This window comes from Cajanus cajan, chromosome 4 (assembly GCF_000230855.2).
Source record: "Cajanus cajan strain Asha chromosome 4, NIPB_CcT2T_4, whole genome shotgun sequence".
Lineage (NCBI taxonomy): Eukaryota > Viridiplantae > Streptophyta > Magnoliopsida > Fabales > Fabaceae > Cajanus > Cajanus cajan.
Window position 1 is genome coordinate 56,487,834 of NC_138520.1, and position 18,632 is coordinate 56,506,465.

Genomic DNA, 18,632 nt, shown 5'->3' on the forward strand with positions numbered 1-18,632 from the left:
GATCCAAGAGAAGATGAGAGCAACCCAGAGTAGGCAAAAGAGTTATAATGACAAGAGAAGAAAAGATCTTAAGTTTAAAGAAGGTGATCATGTATTCCTTAAAGTCACTCCTTGGACAAGAGTAGGCAGAGCACTGAAATCCCGTAAGCTTACTCCACGTTTCATTGGTCCTTATCAAATTCTTAAAAGAATCGGTGAAGTGGCCTATCAAATTGCTTTGCCTCCATCTCTTTCAAATCTCCATAGTGTCTTTCATGTTTCCCAACTCAGAAAGTATGTCCATGATCCTTCCCATATCATTGAGTCTGACAACATTCAGTTGAAGGATAATCTTACTTATGAAACGGTTCCTCTAAGGATTGATGACACGAGAGTGAAACAACTAAGAGGAAAGGAAATCCCTTTGGTTAAGGTCGTTTGGGGAGGAAATATTGAAGAAAGTGCTACATGGGAATTAGAAAGCAAGATGCGAGAAGCTCATCCATTTCTGTTTTCAGGTAAATTTCGGGGACGAAATTTCTAAAAGGAGGGGAGAATTGTAACACCCAAATTTTTATTATTATTATGTTAATGGCATTTTTGTAATTTTAATAAAGTTATAGGGGTATTTTGGGTTCCGGAACGGGCCGTTCCAAAAGTGAAACGGGCCGTTCCAAATGTTGAAAATGTGAGGTTTTTGTAGTCCCAGAACGGGCTTGGAACGGGCCGTTCTGGTATGGAGAACGGGCCGTTCCGGAGGGAGAACGAGCCGTTCTGCTGAGATTGAGAACGGGCCGTTCTGGTTTTAGAATGGGCCGTTCTGCTTTTTGGGAACGGGCCGTTCCGATTTTGGAACGGGCCGTTCCAGTTGAGAAATTTGCACAAATTCGAAGGATCCGGAACGGGCCGTTCCGAATTCAATACGGGCCGTTCCGGGTACACCAGTTTGCCTATAAATAGGGCCAAGGGGGGGTGAAAATTTTATACCGAGCAAGAAGTGATAATCTTAGAGAGAGAAAGAGGAGAAGGAGAGAGAGAGAGAGAGAGAGAGGGAGAGAGAGAAAGAAAGAGAGAAAGAGAGGGAAGAAAGAGAGAATCCAGAGGAGGCCCTGCCCAAGTTTCAACTCCGCTTATCCAGGTAAGGGGGGAGTGAGAACCTCGCTCAGGGGTGTGGGGATAATTGTTGGATAGTTGTTTGTCGGATTGGCCCCCAATCCCTTGCTGTTGTTCTGTCTGATTTTCTATTTACTCTATTTTATTCTTTGTTGAAGATACCGTTGTTCTGTTTGATTTTCTATTTACTCTACTTTGCTTTTTGTTGAAGGTGCCGTTGTTCTGTCCGATTTTCTATTTATTCTACTTTGTTTTTGTTGAAAGTGCCGTTGTTCTGTCTGATTTTCTATTTACTCTACCTTTTTCTTTGTTGAAGTAATAAATGAATATGAAATTAATGTTAATAATACATGAGTTTTAATATGAATAAGAATGCTCTCTGAATCTCTGTGAATACCTATGCGGACCTTATGAGGAGTATTGATGACATGACCATGTGAAATATGGACAGATGACATGAGACCTAAGAATTGACTATTGAGACAAACTATGATTATGAGACTATGACAAATGAGGACATGATGTACTAAATGAAATTCTGTAATAAGTTAAATGTTGAGTTCATGAAATAATGAATGTATGACATGCATCATATGCATATCCTATTCCAGGTGTGCCGCTGAGGCCGCATACCAGTGATGTAACTTGCTAACAAGGTGTACCTTAGGGTCACCGACAGTTGATGATATGCTAACCAGGTGTACTTTAGGGTCACCGACAGTTGATGATATGCTAACCAGGTGTACCTTAGGGTCACCGACAGTTGATGATATGCTAACCAGGTGTACTTTAGGGTCACCGACAGTTGATGATATGCTAACCAGGTGTACCTTAGGGTCACCGACAGTTGTGCAGGTGTGCCTTAGGGTCACCAGTGATGATATGTGAAACTTCCTTATGGCGCCACATGCATGTATTTATGAGTTGAGTTCATGACATTCTAGCATGATAAATGAGTATATATGTGATATTGATTATTTATGTGTATTATTTACATATGACTTGTATTTGTTGTGTGTGTGTGCTATCTAACCTTTATTTCTGCATCTGAAACTGAGTGAGATGTTTCTCACTCCCTTGTTGTTTTTGTATATGTTTTAAATTATGTTGCAGATGATCAGCATCATGAGGATGTTGGTTAAAGGCTTCAATTGGGCATGCTCTGATAGGATGTGACATCGGGGCATAGTTATTTTTAGTTTAATATGTTATTGTTTTAATAACTTTAGTTTCTCTTCTTTGTAATTTCTAACGAAGAGATAACGTAGATAAAGTTTATAATTCAAGGAAAATGTATGTTAAGAATTGTAATTTGAACGTTCTTGATAAAAGACCAGAATGAATATCCTTGTTATATTTTATTACATGATTTGGAAAATATAAATTGATTCCTAACTAAGAGGCACTGCCACCTTTACTGGAGTTAATTTATATTTCCTTTATTATTATTTGTATATATATGATTTCTTGTTTTTCACTAAATTGTATTGAAAATCTTAACTTCTTTTCTTTTATAATTTCTACACTGGAGTTATGAGTTACGAATGTGAATCTTCTACCTTGTGATATTTGAAATATTTGTCAACTATGAAAGATTTTATTTACCCAAAAAGAAGAAAAGAAATATTTTATTGTTACATTTGTTGTATATTAATAATGGGGTAGAGGGTGTCACAATATCTACATCGGTTGTAATAAAACCGATGTAAATTTAAAACGCGGTGGCAATCTCGTAAATAAATAGAAAATATAGACATATTTACATCGGTTGGATAAAAAACCGATGTAAATATTAACAATTCTACATCGGGTTTGCTTTTGACCGATGTAGAACTCAAACCCTAATACACCCTCTCGCGCAAACATCCAGAATACCCTTTCAACATAGGGTTCCCAGCCCGCCGCGAGCAACCACGGATCTTCCTCTCCGCAACGCCCCCTTTCGAAGCCCCCTCCGCCCTCCTCCCTCCCTTCCGAGGGCCTCCACTTGGGACTTCCTCATCTTCTTCGACAACACTAACGACAAGTTCTACCCCCACACCCATTTCGCCGCCACTCCCAGCCGCCACTCCAAGGAGGTCAGAGAGGAGGAGGGGATCCCCGATTTGGAAGACGAGGACTACAACAACGAAGTGGCATCATCACCATGTCCGTCAATCTCATCCATTCTTCTATTCTTCCCTTTTCTCTTCCCTAACCTAACACCTCTCTTTCCTCTTATTCTAGGGAAGTGAAATCCTCTTCTCGCAAAATCTCACCTCCACAATAGGTATTCTCGATTTCATGTTTATCAAATCAATTGCACCTCAAATTATATTATGTCCACTTGCCAATCACCTAACACGAGGGATGATAGTGTATAACGAAATGCAGGTCATGAATTTATGGAATTTGCAGCAGGACCGTCTATGCAGATGCAAATCACTGTATACTGAGTTATAATAGAATCTGTTCAATTGAAATAATTATATTAACAAGATTGCATATTCTATTTTGCTCTGCTTTTTTGTTCTTTTTCATGCCTGAATTTTTAATTTATGTCTTTCATTTGCATCTTCCCCTTCAAAGTTATTTATAATTTGTGTTATGAATATGATATGCAGATGGCTAGAGAGATGGATGACATCTTAAGGCAGTAGATTGCACAGCCAGCTAATAGTTGCACTTATGATTCTAAGGGTGGTGTCTCATTTCTTGATAACGTTATCTTTCCTCTCTATGATATTGTTTCTGCAGTAAGTTCCACATGTGTTTTATGAATATTTTATTAAACTTTATTTCATAGAAAGGTGAAATAAGCTCATATATCAAAAGTAGATGATGATCACAATCTTAGGTTGTGGGTTGTGGGTTGTGTTCATGAGACAAACATATTCTGTCTTATTGGATGGTGTCTCATGAGAAAATCTTACTTTTTTAAAGAAAAATAACAACTCCAAGAAATGAATATACAAATTTGAAATAAATGACGAGTCTTGGAGTGTGATTGGATTGTGTGTTCCCTGTTTTCCTGTTAATATGAGAAAACGGGCTTGAAATCGTATTTGATTGGGTAATGAGTTTCTGGACAACATTACACAGGAAACAAAAGTTAAAAATGGCAGCAATTTTTTATCTATACTTATTATAAAGGGGATATATTTTGGTAACCACCCCTTTGATTTATGAACTTAATGAAATGTTCTTTGGTTTATGAACTTAATGAAGTAACCATCCCCCACTGCTTGCCAGAAAATGTTCTTTAAGAAGGAATAAATATACATAAAATCATTGTGTTATGTAGTGAAATCTTTCAGTTTGTCTGACAAAATAAGTTGATTCTTTTCAACTCATTGATTTGCAAAAAACATTACCATGGCAGTGCTGTTCTGCAATGAAATATGTGAATATGCATGGCCATTTATTTTGGTCATTTGATTAGAAATCGTGAAAATATCCCGTTATTTTTACATTTATTTTGGCCATTTATTTTGGTCATTTGATTAGAAATCGTGAAAACATTACCTTTATTTTCAACTCATTTAATGATTATTTTATACTATGGTGGATCAATTTGATGTCCTGTATATCTTTTGGACTGGTTTGAGCCTTTACTCTCTTTCTCTCTCTTGGGTTTCTGTTCAGTGATTTTTATGAATTTACCTCTGCAGTTCATGTTGTTTAAAAGCTTAAATGCATTTATTTGTGACTTGAGTTTATCTTTATTCTTTTGGTTTAAAAATATGGATTCATCATGTATTTTCATGGACTATTAGGAAGCAGCAAACAATGATAATGGGAAAGCACCTCATTCCTCCTGGAGAAATTATGACGATTTTAATGAGTATTTCTGGTAAGGTTTCTTTGATGACCCGTTTTTTGATTATTTCAGTTGATTGTTTTTATTTTTTATTTTTTATTTTTTTAAATTTTGTTGACTGACTCTCGCACCTTAAGGTCACTCCATTGCTTTGAGCTTGGTTGGCCATGGGGCAAAACTTCTTCATTTTTCCAAAAGCCACTACCCAGATCAAAATTATAGTAATAATAATATATTTAACAGAATAGTTATAAACAAAAAAAATTTAACAGAATAATTACTGTTGGATAGAAATCCCAAAATTTATGGGATATTATTATGTTGCAGAATTTTAGGTATTAGGATCTATGATTTATTCTTTATTATTGTTACTGATTTATAGGGATTCCTATTTAATTATAGGAATTGTCTATTATTTGTTTCCTTTTTTTTATTTCCCTGTTTTGCCTATTTATGAACTTAATGAAATGGAAACTTACCTCAAAATTAAAAGTTAATCGATAACTAGAGATTTATTTAGAAGTTTCCTAATTAAGGAAATAAGGAAATAAAAAACTGTACAAATTAGCTATAATTAAGGAAATAAAAAGTGTAATAATCAGCTTTAATTAAAAATTCCTCAAAATACATTTATATAGACTACTAGTCTCCTAATTAAGGAAATAAGGAAATAAAAAACTGTACAAATCAAATCATCCAAATCTGTCCTAATTACGGAACAAATTTCCTAATTATTATAGAACAAATGTGCACCCTATTTTTAAGATTTTTGAAGAGTATGAATCTGGACCAATTTTTGAAAACATCCTGTTTTGAGATGAAATGGGAACTAATTTTGACACATCAATGGTGTTTATAAAAATTTGAGAAAAATCACATGATTTCCTTGATGAGATGAGATTGCCCTCGTTTAGTTTTAGCTCAATATGTTGACTTTCCTATTTTTAAGATTTCTCTCATTCAATACAGTTATTTAAGATTTCTCTCATTCAATACAGTTATTTGGGAATAAAATGGAATTCAAAGTTATAGCTTTATTAGAGTAGTTATTGTATCTGATAACCTCTAATTGAGGGAATTGGAACTCAACAATTAGATTTTGAAATTATACTATGAATGAAATATGTTTATACAGGTAACTCAGAAAGAATCTAAAAAAATAATTGATTTTTTTTTTAAAATGGAATCTACATCGGTTAAAGGTAGAACCGATGTAGATTTGCGTTTAAATCTACATCGGTTTTGTTTACAACCGATGTAGATTTGAACGCAAATCTACATCGGTTTTCTCACAACCGATGTAGATTTAAAAGCAAATCTACATCACTCTATTCTACATCGGTTATAAAACCGATGTAGATTACCTTCCAGAACCGATGTAAAACAGTGCTTTTGTAGTAGTGCTTGCATCTCTAGGAAAAATGTTTCCTAATGAAGATCTTATTAACAAAGTTTTGAGATGTTTGAGTAGGGAATGACAACCTAAAGTGACTGCAATTGCTGAATCAAAAGATCTGACAACCATGTCTCTTGCCTCATTGTTCGGAAAACTTCAAGAAGATGAAATGGAATTAATGAGACTAAATCAAAATGAGGAAAGTGATAAAAGAAAGAAAGGGATAGCACTCAAAACATCATCATCTATTCAACAAGAAGATGAGAAAGAAGAAAATATTGAGGAAGATGATTTAGAGGATGATGAGGATTTTAGCCTCTTTATAAAGAGATTCAACAAATTCCTTAGAAACAAAGGAAACCGAAAAAGATTCAACTTCAACAATAAGAAGAAAGGAGAAGACTCTTCTTCAACCCCAAAATGCTATGAGTGTAATCAACCAGGACATTTGAGATTAGAATGTCCAATCTATAAAAGAAAGATGGAAAAATCGAATAAGAAAAGTTTCAAAGAGAAGAAGGGGAAGAAAGCCTATATCACTTGGAAGAAAATGACACGGATTCTACAAGTGATTCTGAAAATGAAATTGTAAATTTGGGACTTATGGCCAAAGACTACGAAAGCGAAGAAGGGGTAACATCTTCTAACAATGATATCTCAATCTCATTTGATGAACTTCAAGATGCATTCAATGATTTACACAAAGAATCATTTAAACTTGCAAAATTAGTATCATCATATAAGAAAACAATTTCAAAATTAGAAAACGAGATTTCAAAATTAAATAATGAATTAGATAATCTCAAAACTCAAATTAAGATGATTAATTCTAAAAATGAAAAACATGAAATTAAAACTAAGTTAGATACTAATAAAGCAAATCATTCATGTTTAACTTGCAATAAATTTAAGGAAGAAATTAGTAATTTAAGAAACACTCTTGCAAAATTTACAAATGGAAGAAATAATTTAGATATAATATTAGGAAAGAAAAAATGTATGTTTGATAAGACAGGATTAGGATATAATCCTCAAAAACAACAAAATAAGAACAAAAATTTCTTTGTTCCCACACAAGTTACTAGTTTTCCTTTAATAACATGTTTTTATTGTGGGAAGAAAGGTCATAATTCTTCAAATTGTTATATTAGAATTTTAACAATCTCAAGAATTTGGTGTGGATTCCAAAAGGTTCTTCTGTTAATACTAACATTAAGGACCCAAAGAAAACTTGGGTACCTACATGCCCTTTCTTTGTCTTGAAGGATTCAGCAACCAAACTTGGTACATTGATAGTGGATATTCCAAGCACATGACAGGAGATGCTTCAAAATTTATTGACTTCACTCCTAAGAGAAGTGGACATGTAACCTATGGAGACAACAATAAAGGAAAAATACTTGGCATTGGAAAAATTGGTACAAATTTCTCAACCTCCATAGAAAATGTTTTACTTGTAGAAGGTCTTAAACATAGTCTATTAAGTGTTAGCCAACTTTGTGATAAAGGTTTTTCAGTATCCTTTGATTTACAAAAATGTCTAATTGAACACAAAAATGATAAACAAGTTAAGATAGTGGGATTTAGAATTAACAATGTATATAAAATAAAAATAGAAAATAATCCTAAACATTCTCAATGCCTCATAAGTAAAAATGATGAATCTTGGTTATGGCATAAAATGATTGCTCACTTAAACATGGAACACTTAAATAAATTAATCTCAAAAGATTTGGTAATAGGATTACCAAAAATTAAATTTGAGAAAAATAAATTATGTGATGCTTGCCAAAAAGGAAAACAAGTAAAAGTATCTTTCAAACCAAAGAATATAGTTAAAACCACAAGACCCTTAGAACTCTTGCATATGGACTTGTTTGGACCTTCTAGAACTATGAGCTTTGGTGGAAGTTACTATGGTCTTGTCTTAGTGGATGATTTCTCTAGGTACACTTGGACCTTATTTCTTGCTAATAAAAGTGATACATTTGGTGTCTTTAGAAAATTTGCTAAACTAATTCAAAATAAGAAAAATCTTAAGATTGTCTCCATTAGAAGTGATCATGGAAAAGAGTTTGAAAATAAAGATTTTGATTTATTTTGTGAAGAAAATGGAATTGAACATAACTTTTCTGCACCTAGAACTCCACAACAAAATGGAGTAGTAGAAAGAAAGAATATATCATTAGAAGAATTAGCAAGAACAATGCTTAATGATTCAAAACTCCCCAAATATTTTTGGGCAGAAGCTCTCAACACTGCATGCTATACTATGAATAGAGCCTTGATTAGACCTATTCTTAAGAAAACTCCTTATGAGTTATTCAATGGAAGAAAACCTAATATTTCACATCTTCATATTTTTGGATGCAAATGTTTTGTACTTAATAATGGAAAAGATAACTTAGGAAAATTTGATGCTAATCTGATGAGGGGATATTTCTTGGATACTCTCTAAATAGTAAATCATTTAGAATATACAACAAAAGAACTACGACTATTGAGGAATCAATACATGTTGTATTGGATGAAACTAACCTTGTTTGTCCAAGAAGAGATATTATTGATGAAATTGTAGAAAGCTTTGAAGATACTCGTATTAATGAGCAAATTCAAAAGGATGACAAAGATAAAGAAAAAGAGGATTCAACAATACAAGAAGGTCAAACAAACATCAATCCTCAAAGAGAGTGGAGAATCTCAAGAAATCATCCTCTTGAAAATATCATTGGAGATATAACAAAAAGGGAAATTACTAGAAACTCTCTAAAAGAAGCATGCAACAATATGTCTTTTGTTTCTGAAATAGAAGTTAAAAATATTGATGAAGCTTTAAATGATGAACATTGGATTAATGCTATGCAAGAATAATTAAATCAATTTGAGAGTAATCAAGTATGGGATTTGGTAAATAGACCCACTAATCATCCCATTATAGGAACAAAATGGATTTTTAGAAACAAACTTGATGAACATGGTTTAGTCATAAGAAATAAAGCTAGATTAGTTGCTAAAGGTTATAATCAAGAAGAAGGTATAGATTATGAAGAAACATATGCACCAGTAGCAAGATAGAAGCCATTAGGATGTTACTTGCCTATGCATCAATAATGGACTTCAAATTATACCAAATGGATGTTAAAAGTTCTTTTCTAAATGGTTTTATTCAAGAAGAAGTTTATGTACAACAACCCCCCGGTTTTGAGAGCTCAGAATTTCCAAACCATGTCTTTAAATTGAAAAAGGCTCTTTATGGATTAAAACAAGCTCCTAGGGCATGGTATGAAAGACTTACTAAATTTCTTTTGGAAAAAGAATTTACAAGGGGAAAAGTTGATACTACACTCTTTATCAAAAGAAAAATGAATGACATCCTTTTAGTGCAAATCTATGTTGATGATATTATTTTTGGAGCTACTAATGACCACTTGTGCAAGGAATTTTCAAATGATATGCAAAGTGAATTTGAAATGTCACTACTAGAAAAATTAAAATTAGAGAGGGAACAAATCCGTCACTAATCTGCATAAAATCCGTCACAAATAAATTAGTGACGGAATTTGTGACGGAAATGATTCTGTCACAACATTTGGCGTCACAAAATATTTAGTGACGGATTATTTTCTCCGTCACAATTAGTGACGGAATTAAGGCATCACAAACAGTATAATTTCTGTCACTAATTTCTAACGATAAATGTTTAGAAATTAATAAAAATTCGTCGCAATTTGTGACGCCTCTAACTCCGTCGCAATTTGTGAGGGATTAAATCCCTCGCAATTTGTGAGGGATTAAACCCCTCGCAATTTGAGAGGGATTGAGAGGTATGTGAGTCCGTCAAAATCCCTCACAAATTGTGATGAAGGAATCCGTCACAAACTGAGATGCCAAGTATCCGTCACAATTTGCGACGAAGAAAATCCGTCACAAACTGTGATGCCTATTATTGACTAGAATCCGTCACAATTTGCGACGCCATAATTCCGTCACAATTTGCGAGAGATAAAATCCGTCACTAACTGTGATGCCTATTATTTAAGAGTCTGGTAATCGATTACATGTATAGGTAATCGATTACCAGACAATGAAAATCATATGTTCGAAATTTACTTATTAAAGGGTTCTCTGGTAATCGATTACCCATTTCTTGTAATCGATTACCAGAAGATGAAAATTTCAAATTTTGAATTTAAACTTTATAAAATTAACAAGGCATCGAGTTTAAAATTTAAATTCATCTTTGTATCTAAGTAAAACTTTATAAAATTTAAGATCATCAAATTAGTACAACTCAAGCATAAGTGTAAGTTAGCAAGATGTTACATCTAAATTAATTATTAAAAAGATTAAAACTATTTTGTAAAATTTATTGTAGCAATTACATTCAATTATGCCAGGAAAGAAAATCTCTGGTAATCGATTACTGTGACACCCTTACTACCCCAACACATATATAATATAATTTAATTAAGAAGAATAAACTTTCAAAGGGTTCGTAAAAGGGTTCACATAAAACTTCAAATATGTTCTTTCTTCAATATAAGAGAATGACTGAAAAATAAAACTTGAAAGGTAAAATTTAAGAGTTTACAATTTTAAAATCATTTATTACAATACCAAATCCATATAAATATTCTGTCCTACAAATCCTCTGCCCCAATGTCACACTATCAGAGCATTCCCATAATTTAACTGTTGGCATTCTAGATGCCACTCGTAGCCGGATCTTCTTCACCTAAAATATCCACAGTTTATACGGTGAGAAAAGAAAATATCTATATGCAAAGTACATACAAACACATCACAATATAATCTCATAATTCATTATTTAATAAAATATATATATATCAATCATTCATCATCTTCACATCTCAATTCACATTTAACATATCTCATTTCACATACATATCTCAATCCATCATAATCCACACCAATTATACAATTTACAACATCATTTCCATATTCATAATTCATGTCAATCTTACAATTAACAATATCATTTCCACATCCATAATTCACACCAATTTTACATTTAACAAATATCATTTCCACATCCATAATTCACACCAATCTCACAATTAACACTATGCCAAGACCTCGCCACATCTGACACAAGTGATACGGGTTAATTGCCTCCCACACCAAACCAGGGTCACGCCCTCCCTGTAGCATCACTTACCCAGGGGCCGTGCCATCCCTAGTCATTAAGGAGTACGCTCGTCCCTGAAGCATCACCTACCTAGGGTTCGTATCATCCCTGATCATCCAGGAGTACGCTCGTCCCTGAATCATCAACTACCCAGGGTTCGTATCATCCCTGATCATCTAGGAGTACGCTTGTCCCTGAAGCATCCACTACCAGGGTTCGTATCATCCTCGATCCTTTAGTGTGAGGAACCACAATCACATTACAATCCACATAGTCTCTTGCAATTAACTCTGTGCCAGGGCTGCCATAATCCACATAAGTGGTGTGTGTTAACTGTCTTACTCATCCCACACCATGCTAGGGTCACGTCCTCCCTGTAGCACCACTTACCCAGGGGCCGTGCCATCCCTAGTCATTAGTGTGAGGAAACACATCGCAATCACATTTTTAATCATGTCCATACAACATCTCATCTCATATCACGATTCCATATCACATACACAATTCCATATCACATACTCAACAGATAAGTCTAACAAAATAAGGGTTTACACATCCTCAAGCAATTCACATCTCGATCATCAATTCTTATAAAATAATATAAGAATAACATTCATAAACTAACATAATAAACATTGGAATTATCAATTTAATATAATTTCAGCACAGTAAAACCCCTAATTGTTCCAAAACCTAGTCCACAGGCACGTTTCTACAATTTCGTTCTCTCTCACAGATCATCATTCTTACAAATTATTCGCATATTTATAATCCTCAACACGTACCGAATCTAATGGTATAATTAATTCCTCAAACAGAAATAATCCAATTTTTCCAAAACCTAACCTACAGGCACTTTTCTATAATTTCGTTCTCTCTCCTAGAGCATCATTTTTACAAATTATTAGCATATTTATAATCCTGAACACATACCGAATCTAATGATATAATTAATTCCTCAAACAGGAATAATCCAATTTTTCCAAAGCCTACCCTACAGGCACTTTTCTATAATTTCGTTCTCTCTCCTAGAGCATCATTTTTACAAACAAATTATATATTTATTGTCCTAAATATATACAGAATCAAATAATGCCAATAATTCTTCAAACAGAAATAATTGTAAAATTACTCATAATCCTAAGGGCTCTTCTTCTACCCAATTCCCTCATGCAACTCCACATATAAATAATCCCCTTTTCCCCCGTACCTGGATAAATAGGAACTCGGGTAGAACCTCCTCCTCTTTTTCCTTAAACAAGGATCGGAACTAAAACTGGAGTAGAACCTCATCCTTTGAGTTCCTCTTGGTCTTCAGAGAGAAGAAGAGGAACGAAAGAGAGAACAGAAGAGAACAGAGAGTGAGAATGAGAGGTGTGTAGAAATGAGAGGATTTGAGGCCTATTTATAGGATTTTTCGCCCACCTACCACTACGGCCCGTTCCAAAATCGGAACGGCCCGTTCTGGGCCCTTCAAACCTACGTAAATTTTTCAACTGGAACGGCCCGTTCCCAAACCAGAACGGCCCGTTCTCAAACCCAACAGAACGGCCCGTTCTGCTTCCAGAACGGCCCGTTCTCCAAACCAGAACGGCCCGTTCTCCCATCAGAACGGCCCGTTCTGCTTCTACAATTTTGGCCATACTCACTATTCCAGAACGGCCCGTTTCAATATTGAAACGGCCCGTTCTGGGCCACGAATTGGGCCTTTGGCCCACGAAAAATGGGCTGTTACAATACTCCCCTCCTTTAAGAAATTTCGTCCCCGAAATTTTTGTAATGGTAGACTTCTCTCTTCTTACTTTCTAATCCTTATGCAACCTCACTACCTTACTAATATACAACTCTATCAATTTTATCAAAGGATTTCTAAGGGTAAGACATAAACTTGGCGAGTCTATCCACTGAAACACAAATAAAATCAATCTCTTAAGCGTCTTCGACAAACCTACCATTAAGGTCTATCCACTCACCATCTCACTTCCAAAATGGAGCGTCTAAGTGCTACAGAAATTCCTAAAGACTTCCAGCATACTAAACACGAGTATACAAATTCCTCTACTCCTCTCTTTATCTTAGGCCACCATGCTTCTATTGCACCACTTTGATACATCCTTCTAAGGTCCCGACACATCTCAGTAACTCCTAAACGAATGTTAAGAATACTCTTATGTCCTTCCTCTAAGATCATTTTTCTTAATTCAAGGTTACTAAGCACCCAAGTTTGTTCTTGCACCTCAAAACAATGTCAATTTCTACTCAGAAATGGTTATCTATACTTCTACCAATTTTCTCCACTTGGTTCCCTAAGAAAGGATCTAACTCCTAGGCTTCTCTAATCTCATTTATTAATTCACTAGTCACTTTCAACATAATCAATTCAATGATCCTAAGGATAATCTCACACACCAAACATAAGTCTCTAAATTCTTTAATCAAATCCAACCCTTAAATCATCAAAAATAATATATCAGAGGTCATCATAATCAAGGCATCTGCCATAATATTGGTTTTACTTCTATGTTCATCTCTAAAGATCAAGCACCTAAGCGTAAGTTTACTAGGTATACATATCAGATCTCTAATTTCACTACTCCATCTACACCCAAGTTAAACTCTTATCCATCACCTTATCCTATAGCATCATATCTTGTCACCAAAATGAATCAACTAATAATGCTTCTCCAATTTCCTTCAACAATCCATTCGTTACTCAAGTCATACTTAGTCTCACACTACTAAAGGTAACCTTATAAGCCAAACTTAAATCTCTAATTTGAGTCAAAAAGATTCATCTCTCTAATCATAAGGGAAGACAAATATATATAAAGGTCTCATACTCAAAGCATCGGTCACCAAAATGGCTTTGCCTGGATAACTAATAAGATCAAAATCTTATTCCTTAAGAAATCCCAACTATCTCTTTTATCTCATATTCAACTCTTTTGGTCAAAAGATATTTAAGGTTCTTATGATCACTAAATACCTCATGCTTAGAAGCATATAGGTAGTGTCTCCAAATCTTAGTATAAATGACAAAATTGCTAACTCAAGGTTATGGGTAAGGTAATTCCTCTCATAAATTCTCAATTTCCTAGAAGCATAAGCTACTATTGTTCCTTCTTGCATCTGTAGACCCCTAAAATTGTCCGGGTCGGAAATAAAGCTTGAAGACTCTCGAAGACTAAAGGAAAGTCAGCCGGAAGGACTCCTGGAAGACCCTGGAAGACCCTAGGATGATTATCTGTAGGTTTAGAGGTCTTAGAGTAGCAAAAAATAAGAAAGTGGAGGGAATGAAGCCCAATACGGCCTCCCAAGAGTTCAGTACGGCCGTATTGAACATTTTAAACTACAATACGGCCGCACTGAACTCAATACGGCCGTATTGAATTTCAATACGGCTGCATTGAACTCAATACGGCTGCACTGAACTTCAATACGACCGTATTGAGGTTTTTGAACTTCAATACGGCCGTATTGAATTCAATACGGCCGTATTGTAGTTCAAAACTTCAATACGGACCGTATTGACCCCCAGAAACCGTATTGAGCCTCTTCCCTATAAATATGACGTCAATGGGACGTCATTTCACACTTTTGGACTGAGTTTTAACCCTCTTCTTGAGTATTCTGGGTTTTTTTGAGCAGTGCTCTGCCTAGAAATCACTCGGAGAGTTGATCCGACGAAGTTTTTGAGTTCTGAGCATTTTGCTTGAGTCTCAAACTAAGTAGAAGGGAAATCCATCGGATCTCCAAGTCAAAAATTATTTTTTAGGAGGGAGCAAGCGGTCTTGTAGAGGGAGGGAACGCCAAAATGCTTCCCAATTTCTGTCAAGATATATAAGAAAGCACGCTTCAAAGGTTTATATCTTTAAAGTCCCTTCTTTTACCGCTTTCTGTGTGTACATATTTAAACTGTCATCATGTAGATAGTTAATTTATAATTGCTTAGAATAAATAGGGGTAATTTAGTAATTTTGCACTATTATTTTTTAAATAATCTGTCATAGGGAACCCAAAAGGGGCGCTGTGGGGTGCTAACACCTTCCCCACGCGTAACCGACTCCCTTACCCGACTCTGGTTGTCATGGCCGAAGTCGATTTTTGAATCGATTGCCTTAAACTTCTTTTTCCAATGTTTTGAGTAAAACATTGGTGGCGACTCCACGAACCCTTCCTTTTTAAAAACCGCTAATCTATGGAGGGTCCCGCTTGGGATTAACATGGATTGGTGAGCCTTTTAATAAAATTGCTCGTTTGACAAGGTCTCAGTTTGAGAATAAGTCATTCTAGCAATCCATATAAATAAAAGAGTCCAACCATCCTTCGCGAATGCCGAAAGCCCGTTTCGGGCCGGTGGCGACAGATGGCGACTCCACTGGGGAAGCCTCGAGAGTCAGTCCCATTTAGTGACAGATTATTTTTAACAAATAATAGTTAAAATTACTTTATTACCCCTTGCTTGTATGATAACATGTTTATCTAATTGGCTTTAATAACTGTTGTTTGTTTAATTTTCCGCAATTGTTTGAAATACAAACTGCACACGAACCTTTGCACACAATAGTTCCCTCTATACCTGGGGGCATGAGTGGTAAGCCATAGGGAGTGGATGTTAGTACGGCCGGTTGTCGAATGGGTCTATAGGTGCCCGTAGACCGTTGTCGGAAAGCATCACTCAAGGTGATAACCATGAACTCGAGTCCGACAGTGCGTTGGAGCTTTCCATCGGCTTACGACGAGAGGAATTGGGTCCCTATAATGGGGGCACCTTGGGGGCCTCAGACCGGTGAGAACAGTTAGAACCACCTTGAATATGCACCTTTCTGCAGGAAACCCCTACCTCGTGATTCGCTCGTAACTGTTCGTGGATGAGTGAAATTGTTTGTGTAAATGCTTATGTGCAATTGTTTGTGCATTAATAAATAACCTCGTGATAAGGTCTAAGAATAAATCCCCATGCATAAAAAAAAAACCATGACATGAGAGGAAAGACCATGTGCGAAAATATAATAAAAGTGAGGAGCATGTGCATCATTACCAATAAGATATCATGCATCCTCATAAACCATGCATTCTAGGTTCACCAATACCTCTTGACATGAGTAAAAGAGACCCATAATTATCGAGATTCTCCGTTGGGGAGGGATCATAAGTCAAGGAGGGTGGTAACACTCCATTTTAAAAAGGCAGCGCCTTAAAAATGGAGGGTTATCAAGCTCATGTCAAGAGCGTATTCATCCCATAAATAAACTAATTAAAACATTCATTCTAGAAAGTGGCTGGTCATCTCTCTGTCCTCACACGCGCACAGAAAATCAAGAAGATGGAAGCGCTGGAGGAACAATATAAGAAGCTCACAACCGAGCTCTCACAGCTCAAGGAGCAAATGGCGCAAATGATGGAACTCATGCGTCACCACAACATACAAGGGGCTGAGCACAGTGACCATGAGTCCCATCATGTTGGAGGAAGAGTGGAACAAGAGCTGAAAAGTGGGAAGCTAGCTAAACCTTCCCAATCATTTAAAGCTAAGAAGACCTTTGGGAAGAAGAAGGAGGGAGGAGTCAGTGCCATAACCATTTCCTCATCTTCCTCCACTTCGAAGTCAGGAAGATCGCAATTCACCCCTGTGAAGAAGTTTGATAAACTTCCGACCACCTACAGCGATCTCCTGCCGAAGCTAGTGGAAGCACGTCTTCTAGCTTACGTTCCACCAAAGAAGATGGATCCACCTTATCCCGAGTGGTACAAACCACAAGATAAATGCCTATACCACTCGGGGGCACCAGGGCATTCAACAGAGAACTGCCTAGCTCTCAAACACAAGGTCCAAAGCCTTATTGATGCCGGGTGGATCACTTTTGATTCGACAGCGCCCGACGTGAGCAAGAATCCTCGGCCAAAGCAGGATTAGAGAGAAGAACAAGCCACGATAGGGCCCCTCCTTAATTTTCCATATTCTTCTTTTAAGGACTCATGATCAGTACCCGAGATCATGAGAACCTTTTCATGTAAATAAGGGTTTTACAGTTTTAATACATATCAATAAAGAGGCATTTTTCACATATCATTCTCTCTTTTGTTCTTTTCTCTCTTTCCTCATTAAAAACTCTAAACCTAAACAGAACCAATAAAATAATTATGTCTGTAATTGTTCGCTCTGACCGGGATCCAAAAGTGAATGGGTTGAGTTGGAGAGTGATGAGGAGACCATCTCTCCGGATCTGCAAAGACTGCTAGAACGAGAAGCTCGCTTACTCCAACTCGTCAAGAGAAATTGGAGACTGTGAATTTGGGGCATGGCCGAGAGATATAAGAGGTCAACATTGGGACCCATATCAGTGATGAAATAAGGACACATGTTTCCGCTATGATTATAATAAAATCATTCTTCATTGCTTCTTTTCTTGCTTATAATAAAATTCTAAACCACATTATTTTTTAACCCTGTTTGAATAAACATGAATGAGGTTAAAATCATCTTAATAATAATAAACCCACATCATTTTTATGTGGAGGTGTGTGTGACAACTTGGAGCACCTTCCCTTGGCCTTGACAAGTGCCATCATGGGTAAAAAGAAATCTTTCAAAATAAAAGAAGCTCGGCAGGAAACTCAAAAAGGGGACTGCGCAAAAATAAGAGCAAAAGACCCGCTAGGAAATCCCACAAAAGGGTGACCTAGGCAAAAGTTAGGGTTACAAAAATAAACAAAAACAAAGGTCCGCTAAAACGCCACAAAAGGGTGTTTTAGGCAAAAATAAGGACAATCAAAAAACAAAAAAGAAATCCATGATGGTACCATGAACCGAATTCAAAAAGAAAGGTTCAAGGGAAGCTATCCAAGTTGTCAAAATCACAACGTCAATAAACAAAGATTTTCTTAACTTCATAAGTGTTTAATCAAACAAGCCTAAACACATAAGCCTACCTTGGCCATCCATTCTTACAAAAACCATTTTTGAAAAATAAATCCTCTCTAAAACACAAACTTCAGAACAAAAATATCTTTCTTTTCTTTTCTCTCTTGTCCCAAAAGATTTTAGGATAATCTAGTGGAAGCATGGAGAAATAAATCATCACTGAAAATGGATCTAATCTGAATAATAAAATGGGGGAAGAACTGTGCCAAGAATTCAAGATCCAACACCGCAACTCTTCCCCATATCGGCCAAAGATGAATGGGGCAGTCGA

The 18,632-nt window shown here is 35.8% G+C and overlaps 1 long non-coding RNA gene across 1 annotated transcript; it reads left to right on the top strand.

The window, feature by feature from the left end:
• The first annotated feature begins 3,170 nt into the window (after window positions 1–3,170).
• On the top strand, window positions 3,171–6,080 carry LOC109789042 (uncharacterized). Its single transcript, XR_002238792.3, has 3 exons — window positions 3,171–3,827; window positions 4,848–4,924; window positions 5,029–6,080. It is a non-coding gene; the product is annotated as an uncharacterized LOC109789042 (long non-coding RNA).
• The last annotated feature ends 12,552 nt before the right edge of the window (window positions 6,081–18,632 follow it).